Below are 26,215 nucleotides of genomic sequence, written 5' to 3'. Positions count from 1 at the left end.
CCCACCCTTGGGTAATCTATTATACATCTTGCAATATTCTACAATTATTTACTGCTTAAAGCACTATTAAATAAATTTTAGTGTGAATCCTTTGGACTGTCGTCATGAACTCCCTAGGGGCTTGAGACCTTAATGGTGGGAACTACTGTATTACTCCATGCTATTTATCATAGTTATTCAAACAAATGCAGGAGAAAGGTCATGTTAGCAAGCAAAAATGAGCTTGACGCTTCTCTTGTCCCTGCCTCTTCTTATCTTTCGACTCAGATCAGTCATCTGCTGGAACAAGATGTAACTAAAGTCTTCTAGTTTGACAGGTCTTTGTTGAGTAAGGAGTGGCCAGATATTTTGAGTGGAACTAGTTCTCATTTTTTTTTCATTCAGCCTTTTCCCATTCTCCTCTTTCTTTTGGATTCAGGGTTCCTTTTTAGACAGCTGGGGGGAGGTGTTGTCTCTTTCTGTTATCAGATGGTAACATACTTTGATGATAGAGACCACAACTCATTTCATTTTTTCATCTCTCTATAACACCATGCACAGTGAAAGGAGGCAATAAATGTTCACAAAAATTAAATGAATAGCCACATAGAAGAATGAACATGAAGTAATCCTGACTAGCTTGTTCAGCATTCCAGTGAGTGGCAAATAGAAGCAGGACAGAGAAAACTGGATAAGAAAGGGAAAATAACAGAGCTATAGTTTGTAAAGTACTTTGATCCATTTGGAGAAAAATAATGACAAAAATGGATGACAAAATGACAAAAAATGAATGACAAAAATATTTCCTACATGTTGTCTTTGCCATTCTGCCCTGTTAAAAAGAAATGGTTTCAAAGGTAAGAATGTTATATAATATTTTGTCTCTGAGGAAAGAGCAAAACAATCCAAAATGCCTATTGGGCTGAGTAACACTGCATTCTAGGAAAGATCTATGAATTTCAGTACACATAAGTAAAATCAATAAAAAGTAGCTTATTTTCCATACATCTTTATGATCTTGATTATCTTCTGGTATGTGTCAGAGACACTTTGCTCCTGCTTAGGCAAGCTTTAACTAAGGCTTTATCTGCATGACAGTCACCTATTTGCTTTACTGCACTCACTCTAGCATCTATTTGGGAAATATAACACACTCCTTTCATAGGAATTAGTCTTTCATAAACAAATTTCTCTATCATCACCAGTTATTCTAACTTTTGTCTTACCACTGGACTTCTTTGACTCTGGAAGAGAGAGTAAGGTTGATGACTTTGTGAAACTTTGCCTCACTTAAATCCAAGACATATGTGAGTCAAGCCATCACTCCATAATGCCCTCTTTGGAAATAAAGGATGAGCAACTCAATCATAATAGCTTATCACATGTATACTGGGGGGTAATTTCCCCAGAAATAGGTAATATAATAAAACATTTCAGAAACAAAATTATTATAATTAAGTTTTGGAATTCATCTTCAAAACAATTGCCTTTTGGTATGTTTTATTTTATTTGGAGAACAAATTAGTAGAGATAACCATTTTGGGGGATTCAGAAAATACATGTTCTAAATTATTCTTTTATGCTATGATTGATAATTTCTCCAAGGGCTTTGAAAATCCAGGTGGAATTATTTTCTGTTTCTTTCCATTGGTTTTTGTTGGCTAATTATTGTTCTTAGGAATGAACATTTTTTTAAACACACACTTAAAGACTTAAATTGATAAGTGGATATTCTTTTTAAACTCAGAAAACAACATTAAGTTATTATTTCATAGTTTTTTAAAATTGAACTCTAAAATGTGACTACATGAAATAAAATATCCAGATATTTAAATATATTAAGATAACTGATGAAATGCTTCAATTTCATCAAAATATTTTGCATTGTATAGACATAGTCATTATCTTAATGCCTATAATTGCCTCTTGGTTTTAGAAATATTTTTGATCTGATGTACCTTTGAAGTCTCTTGTTTTATTAATATTTTCTATAGTTTTGTATTTTTCTAACGAGGACTATGCTTTTTCCTTTTACATAAATCACAAAGTTCCATCCCCTAACTCTCCTCCCTCTCTACCAAAAAAAATCATACCAAAGCAAGAGATATGAAAGGATGCTTCCAAGTTCTGTGAAACATAAGGTGTGTAGCTGAAGGGGTAGTGCACGTTTAATAGTTAAAAGAGTTATTTAATAGATAATTGCAATTAAAGCTTAAACATGCCCAAAGACTTTTGAGATGCTTGTTTAAGTTTTCCTTTGTATCCAATGTAACATCTGAATGAGACATTGAACTATATTGAAGTTGTGCCATAGCACATGGAACCTCAGTGCTGTTGAAGGTATCTTTGCAAAAGAAGGGTAATATAGAGCAAGTAGTTAGTTTTCAGTGTCATTAAAAAACCCTACCACTTAAAAGACTAAACAAATCCTTACCTGCCATATTAGAATCAGTACTGAATATTGGTTACAAGATAGAAAAGCGATAAGATCCAGGCAAGGGGAGTTAAGTGACTTGCCCAGGGTCATTTAGCTAGGGAGTATCTGATGTCACATTTGAACCCAGGATCTCCTGTTTCTAGGCCTGGCTCTCAATATACTGCGCCACCCAGCAGTCCTCAGATCCTTACCTTCTTTCTGTCTCGCCCTGTCCAACACCACTTTGTTTTCCAAAGTATTGATTTTTAGAACTAGTAGTTTTGTTTATAGAAATAGATTGGATGTTCTATAAAGCACAAACCAAGCATCCATTCATTGGTTTTTCATTATTTATTTATTTGCTTTGTTCTCAATTTTTGCCAACTCTATCACCCTATAGAGTAGGAGAATAGAGAGAGAAGATGAAAGAAAAGAGGACCAGTGATTTTTATTAGCTAATGATTAACAAGAAAAACACAATAATTAAATTCCTGTCTTCAAATATATATGTGCAAATACATGAAATATTTATACATAAGTCAATGAGTGATCCTAAAGCAAGGGAGTAAAATTGTTCTCATGGATAATCCAAAGAATTGGAGAGACAGGACTAAGTAATAGAAACTTGCTCTAGAAGCATGAAACTTATTGAAGAAGAGAATAGATAAAAGAGAGTGTAGAATTTTATTGTACCATTTTATGCATATGAGGAAATTCCAGAACAAAAAGGGGAAGCATGGTATAGAATTTAGGTGAAGGTCATAAAGAAATAGAAATTATATGTTTTGGGGATCTACTAAAGACCACCTGGACAGAAGGAAGAAGGAGTTTTATCCAGGTACTTGCTGGAACTTTCTGGTACAAAAGAAAAGTGACCAATAAAAGGCAGAGGAAGTGATGAAGGGAACCCTATTTTGATTCTAATTCTAATCAGCAATGAATTGCTTACTACAACTGAAATGATGGGAATTTTGGGAACAAATAATCACTGTATCATAGAGCTCTTAATAAAGAAGAAGAAAACATATATTCTCCCTATACTATGTAATGTGTATATTAGATTTTGGGATAGATTTCCAAAGTGTTCAAAGAAAGGACCAGGAAGATGAAATTGCCAAATATTCTTTCAGGGGAAATTGGTCTAAAAGGAATGGCTGGTATTAAAGAGTGAAATAATGAAGTTATAAACAGAAGTGCTTTGGATGAAGAGGGAAAGAGAAGCTACCTATAGAACCTATATCAGAGACTGATATAGCTTGGTCACATAGAGAGCTAATAGAAAAACTTCTTTTTACAAAACATATGTAGGAGATGAAACCAACTGAGAATGAATAAAAAATTAGAACAGTTCTGTCAGAATAGCATCAGAATTTCTAACCAGAATAAACTAAAAATGGCAAAAGATAGCAAAAAGGGTGTTTATATTCTTTTTAGTTAGGGAGCAAGAAGAGAATCAATATGTAGATAAAACCTATGTTTGGTGTGGATATATTAATGATAATAGAAGAAAGTGAGAAGTATAAACAACTCAATTTTTATTCTTTTCTACTTTTTCTTTCAAGAAGAATAATTTTTGGACTGGGAAAGTTAGAACAAAAAACAATAGAAATGGAAACCCAGGATAAGTAAAAAGACAGTAAAATAACACTGGCTTCAAATCCCCAGTCCCAGATTAATGGCATCCCAGGGTCCTGAAAGAAGTGGCAAAGAAAACCTTAGCCACTGTTAGTGACCTTTACAAGCTATCAGAGGGCAGCAGAAATTGTATAAAATTGCATAAGGACAAATGTCTTGATTTTTAAAAGAGAAGGTGTCCTAATGAAAGGCCAGGACATCAACTGTTGCTAGCAAAATTCTAGTTCATTAAAGGGATGGTTTGTGAGCATCTAGAAAGAAAGATTGATCATTGAGCTAGCATAAATTAATCAAGAATGGATCAGACTATATTTCTTTTTTCTTTTTTTTTTTGGTGAAAAGATAATCAGATCTGTAGTTTAAAGAATACTATAGAAATACTTTGATTTTAGGAAAATATTTGTCTGTCTCTAATGGTATTATTTTTTAAAAGTATTTTCCCATGGTTATATGATTCATGTTGTCTCCCTCCCCTCTTTCTTCCCCACTCCCAGATCTGACAAGCAATTCCACTGGATTATACAAATGTTATCACTTGATACCTATTTCCATATTATTCATTTTTGCAATAGAGTAATCTTTTAAAACTCAACCCCCAAATCATATACCCATATAAACAAGTGATAGATTGCATGTTTTTCTTCTGTTTTTCTATTCCCAAAATTCTTTTTTTCAACGTGGATAGCGTACTTTCTCATAAGTCCCTTGGGCTTGTCCTTGTTCATTGCATTGCTTTTAGTAGCAAAGTATTATATTTGATTGTCCCACAATATTTCAGTTACTGTGTACTATGTTTTCCTGGTTCTGCTTATTTCATTCTGCATCAGTTCATGGAGATCTTTCCAGTTCATATAGAAATCAAGCAGTTCATCATTCCTTATATCACAATCATATTCCATCACCATCATATACCACAATTTGTTCAGCCATTCCCCAATTGAGGGACACTCCCTCATTTTCCAATTTTGTGCCACCACAAAGAGTGTGGTTATAAATATTTTTGTACAAATATTTTTTATCTCTTTGGAGTATAAGTACAAACCTAGTAGTGGTATTGCTGGATCAAAGGGCATCTCATGCTATTTTTGAGGACAAGATGAAGAGGTAGATAAGCTAGATACTAGTATATTTTTTGGGGGGGAGAAATTCAGAAGTAGTTGAATGGCTGGACCCAAAGACTAGTAATAAATGGGATCATGTCCCCTTGAGAAAAGGTCCCCAAAGAAGTGCTCAGCTTTATGCTCAGATTTGTATTTTTTAAAATAACCCTTAACTTCTATCTTGTTATCAATATTGTGCATTGGTTCCAAGGAAGGGCTAGGCAATGGGTGTTAAATGACTTGCTTAGAGTCACACAGCTAGGAAGTGTCTGAGGTCACATTTGAACCCAGGACCCCCTGTCTCTCTAGATCTGGCTCTCAATCCACTGTGCAACCTAGCTGCTTAGATTTATGTTTAAATAAAGGGTAGATGTGGGCATTTTAGTCTCTTTGCTCTTAATTATTATCTTGAAAAGGTGGGACTCTTTCATATTCTTGAAACTTATAGCACTCTTATATGTGTAAGGAATTTAGAGACTTGGACTCTTAGAAGGTTTGGAGAATCTGAACCCAGAACGACCCTAATCTTACTGTAGAACAGTGGACCCCAAGTTCCTTGGGTGGCATGGGGATGGGAGAGGATTATAAACATAGAGTTGAAATGAAGAGATTTGGGAGAAAGGAGAACTTAATAGTTGAGTAGTTTGCCAACAGGCTCTGTGAGAAGGGTGAGTATAGCAAGATAGGGATTTGAGAGGGATAAAGCCAAGATGGATAGGCATGAAAGTTACCAGTAGTAGTGGGATGAAAGGTGAATGATGGGGAATAAGAAAAGTGGAGAAGTGAGTTTGCTAGCCTTTGAATGAACTGTAACTGAAAGAGTACTGGTTTTGAAGTTGAAGAAATCAGAAGACCTGGGTTGAAATGCTGACTTTGATGCCTATATGACTATGAACAAGGTACTACTTCCTGGTCCTCACTTCACTCATCTGTAAAATGAGGGGATTGGACTAGATAGATTCTGGGTTTTCTTTGAGTTCAAAATCTATGATCCTATGATCGATGACCAGCTTTTCTCTGGTCCCATCAACCCTTAGGTCAATTATCAGAAATCTTGGGTGTGAAACTTCAACTGCTACATCCTTCATCCTTGGATTATTGCTAATTTGCAAGCAGATCTAACTAAGGCACTCCTGGCAGCTCTGGGTACATCAGTGGGGAGTTATCCACTGTCCAAGCTTGAGGAAGGGCTTTCAAGGTAGAAGTTATAAGTCGGTAGCCTACTTCAAAACTAAATACCAAGAGCCCTACTGACATTTATTGTAGGTATTTGAAAAGCAGTATAGGTGTCGATGAAGGAAACTAGTGATTCATCTTGGGATAGTTCTAGATGTTGAATTTCCTGGGTTTCACCTGGGTAGTGTTAAACAGAAAAAGAAGAGAGAAGTAACCAAAGTATATCTGTATCTCGCATGTCAAGAGGGAACCTCTGTCAAGGTTACATATAAATAAGCAAATTGAAGTTTAGTGAGGTTTAACAACTTGCCAGCAATCATACAGTTAATTAACAGTATTCTGGATTGAAATCTAGCTTTCTTGAGTCCCAGCTCTAGACTCCACATTCTTTTGGGTAAGCAGATCAACTTTGAGTCACCTCTAAGACTCAACCGTTAGACTTGGAAGATAGAGGTTTCAGGAGCTACCCCCCTCCCATGTTTGATCGGTCTTGGGTACTTTCAGTCTTCTCAGAATCTCTGAATTTGATATTCACTGTAGTTGAATGCATTATACATGCTATTATGAAGAGGCTACTCTTTTTCTAGAGGAGATAGTTACTGATATTTATAGAGCAGCTTATGGCTGAAGAGCTCAAGGTGCTAGGAATAAACATTGACTCCTTTAATTCTCACAGCATCCCTTTGTGAGGGAAGGATATAGTGACACGCTATCTAATGCTTTTTCTACCAATTCCTCCTATTCCAGCTTCTCTCTCTCTTTCTTTTTAAGAGAGGATGCCTAAGATATCAAGTGTGGAGACAGGAAGGAATAATAAATCAGTGTTTCAAAGTCACACAGCATAGCTGAGTGCCAGAACTAGGCTTGGAATCTCAATGGGACCCAAGGAGGTCACAGTGACTGTGAATCCTTCTACTCTGAACTTCTGGATTCAGGCAGCAGGTGCTTCAATGGAGAAGTGACTTTTTTCCAACTAAAGAAAACTCTCAATCTCCCTTTTCATTTCTGCTCCTATTCTTCTGCTTGTCTCCCTCCCCCTTTCCATTCCTAAGGAAAGAATGTTTTCATAATAGAATGCTTTTCTCCTTAGCAAGTGAATTGGACTTCTCTTTTGGTAGGAACAATGTTCCATGCTATGTGATTAAAAAAACTGGTGGCAGGGGTAGCTAGGTGGCTCAGTGGTTTGAGAGCCAGACCTAGAGGCAGGAGGTCCTGGGTTCAAACCTGATCTCAGACACTTGCTAGTTGTGTGGCCCTCGACAAGTCACTTAACCTCCATTGCCCACTCCTTATTGCTCTTCTGTCTTGCAACCAATACACAGTATTGATTCTAAGATGGAAGAGTAGGTTTTTTTTTTAAAGAGAAAGGTGGAGAAAAATGCTAGCATTTTTTCTCATACAAGTTGTACAAGTGTGTATTAGCTCAGTTAAGATATTTTATTATAAAAAAGTGCCATGTAAAATAAGTGGTACTTGATTCTAAGAGTGATATAGTCAAAGTGTTTTCTGCTACAAGAACATAATTCCATTCAACTGTGCCATTCCATTAAATGCAATAAGGCAAGCCAGGACTACTTTTAGACTTCTGAATGGAAGTAGAGGAAAATATGCTGGAGGGTGTGGTTTGTTCATCACAAATAACTTAGTAGGGAAAAAAATCATAGAATCATAGAAGCAGAGAAATTTAGAACTGGAAAAGGACTTTAGAAATCATTTAGGCCAAGGGAGCTGAACCTCTTAAAATTTGTGTCTTATGGAGCCTTTTGGCAGTCTGGCAGAGTTTATGGTCCTCTTCGCTGAATTCTGTTTTTAAATAAGAGAAGGAAATATTAAGTTTTAGTTAGAGGTTAGTGAAAAACATGTTGTACTTTTTCCCCTATCCAAGTTCACAGTCTGAACACATAGGGCAGTGCCTGGAATATCGTAAATATTTAATAAATGCATGTCATGGACCCGAGATTAAAAAATCCTCATCTAGACTAATTTTTCATTTTAAAAACTGAGGAAACTTGGGGGTAGCTAGGTGGCTCAATGGATTGAAAAGTAGGCCCAGAGATGGGAGCTTTGAGGTTCAAATCTGGCCTCAGATACTTCCTAGCTGCATGACCCTGGGCAAATCTCTGCCTAGCCCTTATTGCTCTTCTGCCTTGGAATTAATATACAAATTCTAACATGATTAGGGTTTAAAAAAATTGAGGAAAATGAGGACCAGACAGGATAACTGTAAACTTTCCCAGAGTCATACAGAGTAGGGTAAGACTTTAGGAAATTTCAGGTGAGAGGACCTCAAGCTTCAGAATTTTCAGTTACAATTCCTTTGCTGGAGGGAGTTCTAGGAGAGAGAGAGAGAGAGAGAGAGAGAGAGAGAGAGAGAGAGAGAGAGAGAGAGAGAGAGAGAGAGAGAGAGAGAGAGAGAGAGAGAGAAGCAAATGTGAAAAAAGATAGTTTTTGTTTCCTGTTCTTGGTTTTTGTTGGGTTGTTGGGTTTTATAAAATAATGTTCTCCTGTATGGAATTCCTCTTGGCTCGCCTGCTATGGCAGCCAGAGAGAGCCTTTAAGAGCTAAACTTCTTGGGAGTCACCTTCTGCTAAAGGTCTAAGCACAGAGCAACTCCAATTTTGCACTGGCTTAAGATTCAGAACTATGAAATCTGCACTCATCCACTTAGCTTGTCTGAAGTGGTTTATAAGAGGAACAACAGAGAGGCTGGAAACTGCCTAAATTTCTTAGACACGGAACTTGGATTACTATTCTGAGACAGCAGCTCTCCCACCTCTCATTGTTCTTCACCCTCTCCCATTCCTCCATTTTCTCCCCTTTTACTCCTTTGCTCTCTTTTTCTTCAGCAAGTTATACTCATTTGCCTTAATTCTCAATGCCATCTTCAAATTCTATTACCTAAAAATCATGGGATCATAGCACTAGATATGGAAGGTACCTAAGAGTGTGCCAGCAGTGTTACCTTGTGGTCCTTCAACTTGGGTTTTTTTTTCCCAATGGCTAATAATAATAGCATGTATATGGCACGCTAAGATTTGCAAAGGACTTCACAAAGATTATCAAAAATAATGATGAAGTGTTTAGCACAGTGCCTGGCATACAGTTGAGTGCTATATAAATGTTATTATACATACAACAGCCTTGGGAAGGAGATGCTATTATTAGCCTTCATATTAGAGATGAAGAAACTGAGGCAGACAGGGTTCAGTGACTGGCCCAAGGTCATAGAGCTAGTAAGGGTCTGAGGCCACATTCAAACTTGAGTCTTCTTGATTCCAGGTCCAGAGCTCTATCCACTATGTCACATAGCTGCCTCTGATACTATTTTTTCAAAATAATTTTTTTGAATCATGTGTTTTTGAACTTAATTGGTTTCCTTTGTCATCCTAAGAAATGTATTTGCTGCATAAAACATAATTTGGAGCAAGACTCCATAGGTTCTACTGTATTACCAAAGAATCTATGGCATAAAAAAAGATGAAAGCCTTTGACCTAGTCAAGCCCCTTCAATTTTCTGAGGAGGCTGACCTAGAGACTTCAGGGAAGTCACTTTTATCTAGTCAGCAGAAATAAATGAACATCCGATAATTCCCCAGCAATGCATCTCTAATGCAGCTGTGCAAAAGATGGGGGAGCCAGGAGATTGAGGGGCCCTGGGAAAAGTGACCCCTCTGTAAACCACGAGTACTGCAAAATCAGCCCCTGGCAACAGTTTTCTGTGGAAATCTTTTTTTCTTGGTTCAGCTGAGATATCTTGTTCCCAGTGGGAGTAAAACACCTAGAGTCACAAAAGTCGTAGGGGAAGGGCTGAGCTTTGAACTGATGTCCTTTGATACCAATTCTGTTGTTTGTAGAGGGAAAAGGCAAATGGAGGGATATTTTGATTGGAATAAAAACTGAAAGAACACAGCATGAAATAAAGACCTTTGAAAAAAAACATCGGTTCTACAATAGTCACCCCACCTTCTTGCCCACGGGATGCCAACGATGAGAGATGGAGAGCTGTCATTATCCTCCTCTCTAATTATAGAGAGAGAGCCAAAGTTCTTGGAAACATCAGAAAAGTCAGAGCTTCTGGCAGCCAAACTCACTTATTCTTCCAAGATATCCCTGTGAAAGTTCAGTGCCAGCTTCAGCTCTGCTGAGGGATGCCAGTCAGAGAAACCTGCTTGAAGGAATAGGGGGCCTCTTACAAGGGGGCCACTGTCTGCCATGGAAATAAAGGTTGGTTCTCTTACTGACTCTCCTACAGCCTTTGCACAGGTCTCAGATGAGAAAAACATCTTCAGGGAACGGCATGTGGAGTTAAGCCCTGGCATGTGGCTTTCTTTAGCTGTTTTCCAGGTTTTGAACATGTGTCAAGAGGCTTTCAGTAGAAAGTAGATTTTTGTAGCTGTTTTGGTGGTAGCATAATGCTTTCCCTGTCCTTCCTATGCCCATTTGAGGGTAGTATGCAGGGAGGAGGGGCGAGGAAGTAGATCTTAATTTATTTTTGGTGCCTAGATAAAATCATTTTTCTTAGTGATGTCTTCCTTCCCTTGCCCCAATTTCTTTCTTTTAAATCATTTATTGTCATCCAAAGCAGAGATGCTTTTCAGATTTCTGTGCCATGAGAAGGGAAGATGGACTATTGTGAAAGTAAGTCTGTAATATTTTGCACATTTTGAGCCTTCCCCATGTAGGCATTTCTAAGACAGAATGAAAACAAGCCTGAAATAGTATCAGCAAGTGTAACAGAGATGTGAAGTGTATTTTTAGCAAATATGGCTAAAGAAGATTATTGCTATGAGATTGAAATGGAAGGAAAGGCAAAGTACTAGGGCTTCAGGAACAGAGAAGCCTCTCAGCTGTCCAGCAAGAGATGAAAGATTGATGGGATCTCCAGGAGCTGTTGCCAGGGGCTGATTCTTGGAATACTCATGACTTACAGAGGGGCCACGTTTCCTAGATCCCCTCAGTCTGCTGGCTTCCTCATCCGTTACATAGCTGCATTGGAGCTCAGCTGTTGGGGAAGTGGGAAAGTCATGATGGCAGCTTGTGAAACCAGTAAATGGAATACACACACACGCAAGAGACAATAGGTAGAAGTGGGGAAGTTGAGGCAGCATGTGAGTCCAAAGGGTGGAGCACAGACATGTAAGAGACAATAGACAAATCCAGGTTCTGGGGAAAGTCTCATACAATTAGCAATATTGCTTGTTTATAACTTAAAAAAAAATAACCAGCATTGGGATTAATTTAGTGACTGTGCGGTACAGTGGAGAAAATGCTAAATTTAGTCATATGACTTGGGTTAAATCTCACCACTCTCTACTTGTATGACCTCGGTCTTTTAACCTCATTGGGCCTCAGTTTCCTCATCTGTAAAATGAGAGGATTGGATTAAATTACCTCTAAAGTCCCTGTTATAATCCAAATAACATAACAGATAAGGACTTGTTGAAGCTTTCTGGGGGAAGACTAGATTCCTAAAATATAGAGTGTTTATATAATTTCTTTTCTCACTAATTTGACTAAATCACAGAAAGTCGAATGAAGGTTTCTGAGTTAAGCAGCCCTTAACTGAGTTAGGGCACCCAAGGCAGCACTGGGAATAGAGCACTGGACTTGGAAGCAGGAAGAATCATCTTCCTGAGTTCAAATCCAGTCTCTGGTACTTACTAGCTGTGTAACCCTGGGCAATCTTGCAACCCCGTTTGCCTCAGTTCCTTATCTGTAAAATGAGCTGGAGATGGAAATGGCAAATGACTAGTATCTATGCCAAGAAATCCTCAAATCAGGTCACAAAGAGTTGGATATGACCGAAAAATCATTGAACAGCAGGGAGTTAAGCAGAGTAGAAAGTTATGTAGAAAAAAAGAACTTTGGGACACTAGTCCCAGCTTTATTCCTGAGTATAATCATAGCCACATCACTTAAGTTCCAAGTATTTATTCCTACCTGCAAATTGAGCCTTCTTCAGTGTCTGCCTCACAGGAATTCATAAGTTCATAGGATTTGACACTAGAAAAAAAAAACCTGAGGTCACCCAGATCTACTGTCTAATTTTACAGATGGGGAAATGGAAATCCTGTTATAATCCAAGTAACATAACAGATAAGGACATGTTGAAGCTTTCTGGGGGAAGACTAGATTCCTAAAATATAGAGTGTTTATATAATTTCTTTTCTCATTAATTTGGGTTTGAGAAGCCATTGTATCCTGGTGAAATACCTGGGTTCAAGTCCCCCTCCCGGCACATTCTGACTGTGATCTGGGCAAACTTCTTAACCTCTTAGTTTCTCAGGCAACTCTCTAAAATTTTAAGTTGGTGTGGGGTGGGGTGGGACGCAGCTAGAGAGCACAGTGGATTAAGTGCCATCCCTGGAGTTAAAAGGACCTGGGTTCAAATTTGATCTCACATACTTCTTGGCTATGTGGCCCTGGTCAAGTCACTTAACTCTAGTTTGCCAAATCCTTTCCACCTCTGTCTTAGAACTGATACTAAGACAGAAGGCAAGGCTTTGTTTGTTTGTTTTTTAATAAAAATAAAATTATAAACTGAGGATCCGGTACAGATTTGCTTTGGTAGAATGTTTTTTTCTTCCTAAGGGTTCTCTGGTTCAATGACATTAAATTTCTGGCCTGAAAACAAATTTAGATTCAACACACTGAAACTTTATAAGACATAGTATCTTGATATGACAGTATTGACAGGATTCAGGATAAAGCATGCCTATCCTGAATTTTCAGAGTCTACTTCTGTTCCCTGATGCTGCTTCTTTTTGGTGAGATTAGGAAAGGTTTCAGTTTGTCATAATCAAAATATGGTCTATGCTAACTAACCAGAGTCTGGGGCCAGATAACAAAAAGTGATTCCTGTTGTGATCCAAATAGTGCAAGTGGTGGATGGCCTTAGCTTACTCTTTTTACCCAAAGACAAAACCATTTCCTAATCTCACCAACAAAGCAAACCAGGCACCCTGCCAGATATTTCTGCCCACCAAGAACAAGAGTAAGAGGTATAACTATGGTTTCTCATTTCCCACTTTGACCATTTGGTCAAAAGATACGAACAGACAGTCTTCAAAGGAAGAAATCCAAGCTATTAACAAACATGTGAAAAAAATGCTTCAAATAATTAATGTTTAGAAATATGCAAATCAAAACAACTCTGAGGTATCCCCCTCATCTCTCACTTCATACCCATTAGATTGGCAAAGATGGAAAATGATGATTATTGGAGGAGTCATAAGAAAGCAGGGACTCTAATAGCCCTGTTAGTGATATCAGTACATTCAACCCTTCTGAAAAGCAATTTGAAACTTCCATCAAAGTCACTCAACTGTGTGTACCTTTTGACTCAGTGATGCTATCAATAGGCTTTTACTCCCAAAGAAAAGAGGAAAAGGACCCATCTGAACAAAAAAAATTATAGTTTCTCTCTTTTTTATAACAAAGAACTGGAAGACAAGAGAGTACTCATTGTTTGGGGAATGACTAAACACATTTTGTGTAACCAGAGGTTCAAGTCCTTTTGCATTAGACTCTCCCTATTGGTGGAGATTGCATGATGCCCTGTGCCTGCTCGAAAGTACAGAGATGGTGAGGCCTTGGGAGAAAAGAGATCCTTATTCTTTCGACTTTCAGCTTTGAGAGAGGAAACACATATATGGAGATTCTTTACAGGGAGAGAGTTTCTGAACAGAGAGATTTTCTGAGAAGGCAAAATGGAGAGGATGCAGCAGCATGATCATGTCCCTGTTCCCATCATATCACATTCAGAGCATTTTCTTGGTTGAATTGAGATATTTTGCTCTCAATGGGAGAGTTTAATAACTCTGAGTATTGGGTGGTACATTCTCATCTTTAAAATTTTTCTGATTTTGTTTGCTATCTACCTGAAGAATTAAATGGGTTTATTTGTAATTCACTCTTTGGGTAAGTTGCATTTGGTAGTAAGGGAGTCAAGTCTTAGAGATAGATACATACACATAAATATATACATATGCATAGATAGCGTGGGAATACTTTCTTTTCACAAAGGGACAGTGATGAAGAGTATAGCTTGAAATTAAAATTTATTTCCTCTAGATGTAAAATCTTAAACTATTTAGAGAGGAATAACTATAATGCTAGTCTGATAACTACTATCCAAAGAGAGCTACTTCATGGCCAATCTTTTACTTCTTTCCTATTAGAAATAAAAATCTTCCTAGCCAGGCAGAGGAGAATAGAGATTCATGCCTCCTTGTGAGCCATGTCTAGACAGATCCATATGGACACGACCTATGAGAACAACATACATGCAATCTGGCATGTGTTTATAATAGAATATTATCTGACAAAAGGAATGGTTTTAGAGAAACTTAAGAAGATTTGTATAACTGATGTGTATATAAAAATAGTTGAACTGGGAGAACAATTTATATAATGACAACATTGTAAAGACAAACAACTTTGAAAGACTTAAGAATTCTGGTCAATGAAATGGATAAAAATGGTTTCCTCATTCAGGAGTTTTCCACATTGAGAAATGTCCAAGTCCAATTCCAGTGAACCTGGGTTGAAGCATCCTCACCACCTCCTGACAGAAAGAAGAGGGACTCACTGCAGAATGAGACATATATTTTGCTGGACATGGTCAGTGTGGGAACTTGTTTTACTCCACCCTCCATGTCTGTTAAATTTCTTTTGCTTTTTGGTTTTCTCAGTAGGGGCAGGGTTAGTGGGGAGGAAAAAGGGAGAAAGGACTAAGGTTGAATAAAAAAGGAAGGTTTTCAAAAAAGAAAGAAGAAAAGGTTATTAAACATGGTTTTTGAAATGCACAGAACATAACAGAAGGAAGGCCAGAAGGAATAACAGATAAGCCGCACAGCTTTTGAGTAACATGTTGAATTTATTATGTACTTAAAAAGGAAAGCAATCTCGACATAATAAAGATTTGACGTTTTATGTACATCTCTCTCTTTTCTACTGTGTTAGTTGTTAATGTTCAGACTAAAAGAAAAATGGAAAAGAACAAACTAGGAGCTATAAATTCCTTGAAAAGAAACCTCAGCTAGCTAGGCTAATACATCGGTGCGAGAGTTCTGTAATGGGTAAGAACTCTTCTGATTTGGGGACCTTGAGTCCTTTGCTCTATACTCCTGAGATTGTGCAAATTAGCTCCATCTCTACAATTCAGGTTTTCTGAATAAAGATTTCAGGCTTCCAGCTATGTGGTTCATAGGAAAAAAAAATCCAGGTGTGGAGTCAGGAAGATCTGAATTCAAATCTTGCCTCAGACATTTACAAGCTATGCAACCATAAATAAGTCAGTAAATCTCTGTCTCAGTTTCCCCAATTGTAAAATAGGGATAATAATAACACCCATCTCCCACTGTTGTTGTGAGGATCAAATGAGGCTCTATTTATTAAGTGCTTAGCAAAATGCATGGCATATAGCAGGCACTTCATAAATGCGTGTCTCATTCCTGCTTGCCAGAATGCATGTCTAGTGCTGCTATTCCTACTGTCAAACCTAGAACCAATATTGTATTAGCAGGTCATGGTCTATGATAATGTGATAGTAACTCGTACTGATAAGGTGCATTTGAGTTTACAAAGTGGTCCTCTAATAACAACCCTATGATTTTAGGAGACACATGTATTATTATCCCCATTTTACTGAAACTTAGAGCAGTAGTGAGGAACAGTGGATAAAGAGCTAGTCTCCATCAGGGCTAGGAAGCCCTGGGTTCAGATTCTGCCTCTGACATTCTGTGTGTCCCTGAGTAAGGCATTTAAGCTTCTCAGTCCTTTAGTCTAATAGTGTCAAACTCAGACAGATAAGGAGAGTGGGAGAGCTAGTGAACTAATTTGTATGTAAGGATCCCTGCAGGCTGCATATTGACTTAGTTTTAAAATGTATTATTATCTATTTATTTATATATGTATATTTTATGATTACATATTATGTATTATTTATCTATTTATGCTTTTATTTATTTTGTTAAACATTTCCCAGTTACATTTTAAAAATGCTTACCTTTCTTCTCAGAATCAATACTAAGTATCAGTGACAAAGCATAAGAGTGGCTAAGGGCTAGGCAATGGGGGTTAAGTGACTTGCCCAGGGTCACAAAGCTAGGAAGTGTCTTCAGTTCAATTTTTTAACCTGAAACTTCTCATTTCCAGGTGTGGCTCTCTATTCATAGAGTAAGCTAGTTGCCCCCTATTACTGCTCTCTATTTATATTTTTACAGTTTAATCTGATTTGGGCTAGAGTGGGCTGCTTGTTTGATACTTCTGCACTAGGCAGTTCTCAAAGTCTAAATTATAGAGAAAGTACTAATCTGCATTCGTTGAGGAAGTTTCCTCCTATATGTAAGTTGCATGTGTACATCCTTATATTGATGAAATTATTGATCCATCCTTTATCTTCGTCCCTTTCCCAGAGTGGATAAGTGATTTGCATATGATCATACAAGTGATAAGTCTCTGGGCTTTGTATAATTTGAACTCTGGACTCGTGTCTCCAAGTCTTGTATTCTTTCTCATGTCTTTAGGGATATGGGCTTCCCCATTTCCTGTGTCTCTTCTACCCAAGTTACTGAAATCCATGGCCAAAATATTAAGCTAAAATTACAATGAGACTGACATCAGTGTGGCCAGCATTAGAAGCTACTGCTTTTAGGAGCAGTTCATTTCTATAAACCATTGTGTATCACCATAAGATGAAATTCTTTTTTTAAGCATTTATTAATATTTATTTTTTTGAAAAGTTAACATGGTTACATAATTCATGCTCTTACTTTCCCCTTCACCCCCGACTTCCCCCTCCCACCCCCATGGCAGATGTGTATTTCCACTGGTTTTAACATGTAACATTGATCAAGAACTATTTCCAAATTGCTGTTAGTTGCATTGGTGTGGTCCTTTCGGGTCTACATCCCCAATCATGTCCACCTCAACCCATGCGTTCAAGCAGTTGTTTTTCTTATATGTTTCCTCTCCTGCAGTCCTTCCTCTGAATGTGGGTAGCGTTCTTTACCATAAATCCCTCAGAACTGTCCTGGGTCATTGCATTGCTGCTAGTACAGAAATCCATTACATTCTATTTTACCACAGTGTATTGGTCTCTGTGTACAATGTTCTTCTGGCTCTGCTCCTTTCACTCTGCATCAATTCCTGGAGGTCTTTCCAGTTCACATGGAATTCCTCCAGTTTATTATTCCTTTGAGCACAATAGTATTCCATCACCAGCATATACCACAGTTTGTTCAGCCATTTCCCAATTGAAGGGCATACCCGCATTTTCCAGTTTTTTGCCACCACAAAAAGTGCAGCTATAAATATTTTCACACAAGTCTGTTTATCTATGATCTCTTTGGGGGTACAAACACAGCAATGCTATGGCTGGATCAAAGGGCAGGCATCATAAGATGAAATTCTAAAGAAACCTTTGTGACTGCTTTCATCTCTTTGGACATCTTTTGCATCTTCAATGGAAATGGTGAAAGAATGGGTAAAGACAACAGAATGAAGACTAGCTCACTAGTCAGCATCATGGAGTAAATGGAGAAATTAAATGAATATTGACAAAAAATGGGGATTGCAGAATGGGTGAATGGCTTGAATATAAAGAGGGAAACTATAAATAAGTTAAGTGAACACAGAATAGTATACCTGTCAGATCTCTGGGAAAGGAAAGATTTTAAAACAAGCAAGAGTTAGAGAAAATTACAAAATGTAAATTAAATGGTTTTGATTATATTAAGCTAAAAAGCTTTTGTACAAACAAAAACAATGTAGTCAAAATCAGAAGGGAAACAACAAATTGGTAAAAAATCTTTATACAAAAAACTCTGACAGAGGTCTAATTACTGAAATATACAAGGAGTTAAATCAATTGTATAAAAAAATCAAGCCATTCCCCAGTTGATAAATGGGTAAGAGACATGAATAGGCAATTTTCAGGTAAAGAAATTAAAAGTATCAATAAGCACATGAGAAAGTGTTCTAAATCGCTAATAATTAGAGAAATGCAAATCAAAACAACTCTGAGGTATCACCTCACACCTAGCAGATTGGCTAAACTGAAAGAAGGGGAGAGTAATGAATGCTGGAGGGGATGTGGCAAAATTGGGACATTAATGCATTGCTGGTGGAGTTGTGAACTGATCCAACCATTCTGGCTGGCAATTTGGAGCTATGCTCAAAGGGCTATAAAAGAATGCCTGCCCTTTGATCTAGCCATACCATTGTTGGGTTTGTACCCCAAAGAGATCATAGATAAACAGACTTGTATGAAAATATTTATAGCCACGCTTTTTGTGGTGGCAACAAACTGGAAAAGGAGGATATGTCCTTCAATTGGGGAATGGCTGGACAAATTGTGGTATATGCTGGTGATGGAATACTACTGTGCTCAAAGGAATAATAAACTGGAGGAATTCCATGTGAACTGGAAAGACCTCCAGAAACTGATACAGAGTAAAAGGAGCAGAGCCAGAAGAACATTGTACACAAAGACTGATATACTATGGTAAAATCAAATGTAATGGACTTCTGTACTAGCAGCAATGCAATGACATAGGACAGCTCTGAGGGATTTATGGTAAAGAACGCTACCCACATTCAGAGGAAGAACTACAGGAGAGGGAACATATAAGAAAAACAACTGCTTGAACGCATGGTTTGAGGTGGACATGATTGGGGATATAGACTTGAAACTACCACACCAATGCAACTATCAACAATTTGGAAATAGGTCTTGATCAATGACACATGTTAAAACCAGTGGAAATGTGCATCAGCCATGGGTGGGGGGAGAGCGGGGGGGTGAAGGGGAAAGGAGGAGCATGAATCATGTAACCATGTTAAAAATGAATATTAATAAATGTTTAAAAACATAAATAAAAAAGTGGGGATTGTCTGTGAACCTCTGAACCCGTCACTGCATATGTACACAATTTTGTCCCAGCCAGTGGGTCAGAATTATCCAGAATATTCAAAAGAGTCATGCTCTACTTTAAGAACTCCCATTTTCTTAACTCTACACTTTAAAACTAGAGACTAGAAGCTGATTATTCATAATGCTATATTTTTTTATACAGAGATTCAAGAGTCTCTTTAAACAATAAGTCACATTTATGGCATAATTGGGCTTGTGTAGACTTTTTCAAGCATATAGTAAGAAATACTTGTACTGTATCTCTGATCTTTAATGATGTGTAATTTTTGGTCACTTTATATAGATTATAATTTGACTTGTTTCATAGATTTACTAATTTTTGTTGTAACAGAAAAAATAAAATGCTACAAAATCTGCTAGACTAAATTGTTGTCTCACAAATAGTATATCACTAACAGTAGTCTAGGACTCAGTTTTTTCTTTGTGATTTCTGGTCTGTGTGTGTGTGTGTGTGTGTGTGTGTGTGTGTGTGTATTGGTTTGGTCTTGATTTAATTAAGTTAGCAGAAACTATTATTAAGCATCCTTAACTATCCATTGGACACAATCGGGTAACCTTGAGTCTTCATAATACCCATCAGAAGCAAAAATCTTGATTTTGAAGATATCCGCAATTATTTCTACTAGCTTTTTTTGGGTAAGATTTGTTATAGGAAAAGAAAAGGAACTAATATGTAGATGGCAATGAATATGCCACTTTGCTCAAAAGACAGGCTGTTCCATTGGACCCTTGGCAGTACCCAGCATAAGTCAATAATGTCACAAATTGAAAGTCTGGCTTTGGTGCTCGGAAACTGGCTGCACTGTAAAAACTACCTACTTCACGTGTGTGACTCATCAATTTGATAAGTTGATAGATTCATGGCTTCTCATTTCTCAGATTTAAAAATCCGCCATTCTGATATTTTAAATCTTTTACTTCTTTTGGTGAGTGTGAGACAAGGAAATGGTTCCTTGACTTGTTTAATTTACCAAGAAAGCCTTATAAACAAGTTTGGCCAAGTACCTCCCTTCCTTCCAGATTATGGGGGGAGGAGTATTTTATGTATTGAGAAATGTAGTTGCCTCAAGGATTGGAGGCAGCTAGGTGGTTCAGTGGATAGAGTACTGGTCTTAGAGTCAGGAAGATATGAGTTCAAACCTGACCTTAGACATGTAGTGGTCCTATGACCCAGGCTTCACCTCTATTTCCCTTAATCCCCTGGAGAAGGAAATGGCAAACCACTCCAATATCTTTGTCAGGAAAACCCCCTGGGCAGTATGGTCCACAGGGTCATGAAGAGTCAGACATGACTGAATGGCTGAACAACAACAACATTTTTCCATTGTTATAATGAGAAGCAATGCAGTATTGTGGATAGGCGATTTCACATCCAAGAAGATCTGGGTTCAAGTTTCTCCCCTCTGATATATACTAGCTGTGTGACCCAAGACAAAAATTCATTTAATCTTCCAGTGCCCTAGACAGCTTCAAAGATTTTAAATTTCAGAGATGGTGCTGACCTAAACTGGTAGAGGAAGTTCTTCCCTGGGAGTTCCCTATCCCTGAAAGGGAGGCTCAATGTGGGGTAGGGTAATATGTACACAGATGATTATGATATAAGTATTAATGATAAAAGTATTAATGAAAATTTAAAAAATTCGATGGATGGATAGATAACTATGAGCCTATACCCACCTAACTAATAAGTTGACCATTACCTATAGAGAGACCTAGACTCTATAAGTACTCAGCTGCCAGGGTGAACATTAAGCAAGATAATAGGGAACAAACTATTTTTTTAAGAAGCTTCTGCCTCCAACTTTCATACCTTTCTCATTCTTGGCTTGTATTTCTTTCCCTACTCCAGAAATACTCCCAAGATCTTTCTTATTTACTTACTGAAACCTGTTTTAAAATTATTTCCTCCGAGGAGCTACTAACTGAGGACTTATTAAGTGTTACCCTTCCCAAGGCTATTTGCATTAAACAGGACTCACTGTCATCAGCTGAAGGAAAGGGGCTTCAAAGTAGAATTTTGGTATTAGTCAATGAGTAAAAGAATATTTCCCTTTTCCCAGTATCATCTAGGCATTCCTTCCTAGCCTCCTGAAATCACAGGGAAATCCCCTTTCCTCTACTCTGCTGACAGATAAGTTTAGTCTTGTCACTCATTCCTGAAAGCTCTATCCAGTGGTTTGCTATTCTGGGATATCTGCTCATTTTGTGTGGAAGAAGTCATCTTATGCTGGCCAATATCCTCATATTTAAGGATTGGATGAGGGTCAGGATATTTCTTGTTAAAAGAGAAAAAAGAAGCTTTTCCTTTAGTTGTCTTGGATTATTGAGACAAGAACAGGGTTAGGATCTTAATGAGTCTGCCTTAGTTATTATAGGCTCTTTAATAGGTTTTTTCTTTTTTCCCCTCTTCTCTTAAAGTATTAGACACAACAAGAGTAATTATTAGCTGAGTCTTAGCATGTAATCTGCACATGCTCTTTCTACACCTTGATTTTTATTATCCTTCTAATCATTTTTACTCCTTTCAGGATTTTTCTTTATGCACGTGTTGTCTGTCTCAACAGAATGTAAGCTTCCCAAGGGTAGGATCTGTTTTGTTTTTGACTTTATATCCTCAGTGGATCGTATGATTACGGGAATGTAGAAAGCATTTAACACATGCTTGGAGACTGCCTATCTCAGGAATGTAATTTGAAGTTACCTCTGATTATTGCTGGAGAAGTGGTTTAAAGGAAAAGCCAGACCCTATGAAAATAGATGTGCCAATAAACCCATTGGTGCCAGAAACTTAAGACACCGATGCATCAGCATTTTGGTATTCAGAGGAAAAATAATGTGTTGTTGGATAGGATATTCTCAGTTAGATAACATGGGATAACTGTAGAAGGTAAAGTGGAAGAATCCCAGGTTCGGGAGATTCTTCCATGCACTCCTGATGTCTAGGGGAAAACGTCGTTGGAGTGATAGTGTTTTGAGTTGGGAAGGGTACTTTATAGATGATCTAAAAGTATTCCTCTCATTTTTCAAAAGAAGAAACAGACCAGGGGAGGAAAGAACTTTCCTCAAGGTCATACAGTGAATTAATTCATGCCCCCTGATTCTTACTCTTTCTAAAATGAGGTAGTTTCTTTTAGTTTCTGGTAATAATTGAGAAAGTTTTCCTTAGTGTAAACATTTGTATTCTCTTAATACTAACTCTCATTCTCAGATTGAAATTGATTCCTCAGAATACTAGGTCTGTTAACTGCTGAAACTTGAAGAAACTATTAGTTAGGACAGGGAGCTGTTAAAAGTGCCACATTGGACATTTTGTTATTATCTCTGTAGAGGCAAAGAAAGAGAGATCCATTTCAAAATTAATTGGTGGTGGTGGTGGTGGTGATAACTATTGTGAAACAGAGTTAAACTGTCATTAAACTTGCAATGGGGAAGTTACTGCTATGTTTTTAATTGTTTGGGTTCCAGTCTGCTAGTTTCCTCTGTTAAGAGGAAGTTTTGAGAGCATTGAAGAAGCATATAAAATATGGGTCTTTCCAAGACACAGAAGACCCCTATTTCATCCTTTTTTTTAAAGCATGCTGAGACTTTGTGATGGAGAAATATGACCAGACTTACCTATTTCAAATAGAGAATGGAAAGGAGTAGGTAGCAATATATCACAATGGAGGTCAGAGATACTAGGTAAATGTTTATTAACTGGAGTGGGCAGGAGACAAGGAATTTTTCATGGTCCTCATGGCACTGATCTAGATTTTTTTAATAGAAGTTTCCCCACCTGGAAGGCAGAATTTAATGCCACTGAAAGAAAATACATTCAATTCTTTGTACTATGAAGTAGTAGATACTGATGCTAGGTTAAGTAATTACCAAACTAAGGGCAAAGGGGAAATTAGATGGTGTCTTGAGACTCTCCAATAGAAGCTGTAAAAAAAAATGACCTTTTGTAGAGGATTCAGAGACAATGAAATGCAGTCTTTTGTGACATGAGAGGGCATATGGTATATCTGAAGCAACAATATTGTGGGGAAAAGCCATTTTCAACTCAATTCTTCTTTAACATATGTCTTTACCATTGTACACATTTCTAATAGCATTGTGCCTAGCACATAGTAATCAATAAACTTTCTCTCTCTCCCTTTTTCTCTCCCCCTCACCCTCTTTCTCTTTTTCCCTCTCCTTCCTCTTCCCTTCTCTTTCATAGCTTCAGTAAATATTTGTGAATAATGATTATACATTGCCTTTTTGAGAAGGGATACTCTTGTCATATTAATGTGCTTGCATTCTATAACCAAAGATCTCAATGTCTATTTGTTTCTGGCCACTATCTGAAGCTGGAGAGCCTGGTAGAGACCCTAGAACACTATTTACCATCAAATAGTTAGTTTTCATATTTACATGAAAAATTTTTGAAGAATAAATAAATATAAAAAACATTTATCTTCATTTGAATTTTTTTAGGATGGCTAAATTAACTGAATCAAAAACCCAGAAAGTGGGAGTATTTGCTCTTTTTTCCCTTTATTAGTCTTGGAAAAGTGTTAGTAATATTATCAGCCATATTCTTTACTCTCGCAGTTATAGAACTTGAGAGCTAGGTGGGTTTTAGATATTTTCTAGGACAATTCTTTAATATTATTATTAAGAATATTGAGGCACAAAGCAAATAGATTCATAATATCTTTATTTTGGAAGGGATCTCAAGGATCAGGTAGTTTATTCTCTATCTAAATCATGAGTTTCATGTACAAAATTCTCAACAAGTGATCTCTTCTGGGAGACCTGCTAGGTCTACCTTCTTACCTTCTGAAGGAAAACAGAGCCATGAAGGTATTAGCATCAGACCTAAGAGAAGAATGCAGGTCATCTGGTCTCGTCAGATTTCTTTTTTAGACTTTTATTTTTTATTTTTTTTACATGATTCCTGTTTTTACTTTCCCCTTCACCTGCCCTTTAACCCCCACCCCCATATCCAACACGCATTTCCACTGGTTTTAACACGTGTGATTAGTCAAGACTTATTTACATATTATTGATAGCTGAATTGGTGTGATCATTTTCAGATTTTTTTTCTACTATAACAAATTGCAGTAGATATTTCTTGAGTGCTCACTATATAACTGCGCAGCTTATAATATAGTTTTACAGATATATAAAGTATAGTTTAGAATGACATGTTTATAAAATGAAATAAATGCTAGATTTTAAGTCAGAAGAACTAGGTTTGGAATCCCAACTCTATCTCTTACTGCCTGTGTAAGGTTGGGTCAGTCACTTAAACTCTCGGGACCTTGGTTTCTTCATCTGCAATATGAAGAATTTGGACTAGATTAGTTTAAGGCTCTCTTCCAGCTCTAAACCTATATTCCTATGATTAGGACATAGTGCTCCCAAGGTTATATCCTAGAAGATTTTCTTAAAAAAATTAGTTGTCATATGATCGCATATTTAGAGCTAGAAGGATTATGTTATGTTACCCAGCATTCTGCAGAAAGCCTGGGGAGGATGAATGAATTGTCCAAGATCACACAAGTAGTTAGGAGGAATCAATCAATCAATCATTCATTAGTAAACATTTATAAAGTGCCTAATATGAGCCAGACACTGTGCTGTGTCTAAGAATCCCCAGCGATACCAAAAGAGGCAGAAGGCAAACCCTACCCTCAAGGAGCTTAGAGTCTAATAAGTTAGACAATAGATGTCTACAAAGCAAACTATATACAGGCTAAAGAGGAAATAACAGAGGGAAAGTATAAGTATAAAAAGGAGTTAGAGTACAGATAAGATTTAAACACAACCACATCCACTGCCTCTATGTCTCACTCTCAGTTGTATTACACTGTCTCCTTGACTCTTTCTCCTAAAAGACAAATGGAGAAAAAATTTCTGTTACATGAAGGTGTGTTAGGATTATAGTGAAGGAGGAGAACTTGTGAAAGGTCTTAAGTGTCAAGCTAAGAAGTTTGCATTTTCCTACCGGGCAATGGAGAGCACTGAAAATTGAGAGTATGGGGTGTAAGAAAGGCATAGATATAATTTTACATATACACGTAACTTTTTGACAAATTCTGACTTCTCTAATACTGGGAGGGGAAGAAAGGAGAAACATATCTGGGAATTTTAATATCTGAAACAAATTTTAAAATAAAAATTAAAAATAAAATTAAAAAAAGAGAGAAAGTAAAGAGTTTGTGGTGTTACGATTAAAAATGATAAAGACTGATATAAATATAGAAATTAGTAGTTTAATTAAAGCCATGGCCATGCTGGTAAAATATATGTAAGACCGCGCCTATCTTTTATATTTACCACCAGAGACCATTCTCTCTCCCGCTCGCCAGTCAGCTCTTCAGGAAGACTAAGAGACCTTACTTTTGGATCTCCTCCCATTTAAACTCTCCTATGCGTGGGGACCCCTGCATCCCCTCGCCCAAAGAACTGGAAACCAGAAACCTGTTGGACCATGGGAAATGTAGTTTGATAGTTCCCACGTGTCCATAAAAAATATATATATATATACTTTTAAATGGCATCTCCAAAATTCTAATTATACAGTGGCCAGATGTGAGCTTTATAAAGGCTATGATTATTATAGTCCATTTGATTACCATGTGAAGAATGGATTTAAGATTGGGGAGAAATTAGAAAGTTTGGAAGAGGAGTGATTTGGGGGGGAGAAGATTATGAATTTAGTTTTGAATGTTTGAAGTTGGAAATATTGGTTGAACAAGAAGTCGGATATGCCCGACAGTTAGTTGGAGAATTGGAGATGCATGGTTACAGTTTAAGGGAGATTAGAGCTTAGTATATAGATTTGGGAGTCTTCCCTATCAAAGTGAAAACTGAGGCCAAGAGTGGATGTTCTGCGAGAGAGGGAAAGATAAGAAGATAAATAAAAAGATGGAGAGAGAGAGAGAGAGAGAGAGAGAGAGAGAGAGAGAGAGAGAGAGAGAGAGAGAGAGAAATAGAGAGAGT

General features: G+C 37.3%; 1 protein-coding gene across 1 annotated transcript in view; it reads left to right on the top strand.

Annotated features, from left to right (window-relative positions):
* Nucleotides 1-26,215, top strand: part of CAMK1D (calcium/calmodulin dependent protein kinase ID) — a 484,315-nt gene that overhangs the window by 115,997 nt on the left and 342,103 nt on the right. The gene's annotated exons all lie outside the window — the stretch shown is intronic.

The sequence above is a fragment of the Gracilinanus agilis genome, chromosome 5, assembly GCF_016433145.1.
Source record: "Gracilinanus agilis isolate LMUSP501 chromosome 5, AgileGrace, whole genome shotgun sequence".
Lineage (NCBI taxonomy): Eukaryota > Metazoa > Chordata > Mammalia > Didelphimorphia > Didelphidae > Gracilinanus > Gracilinanus agilis.
This window is presented reverse-complemented; position numbering and strand designations above follow the sequence as displayed.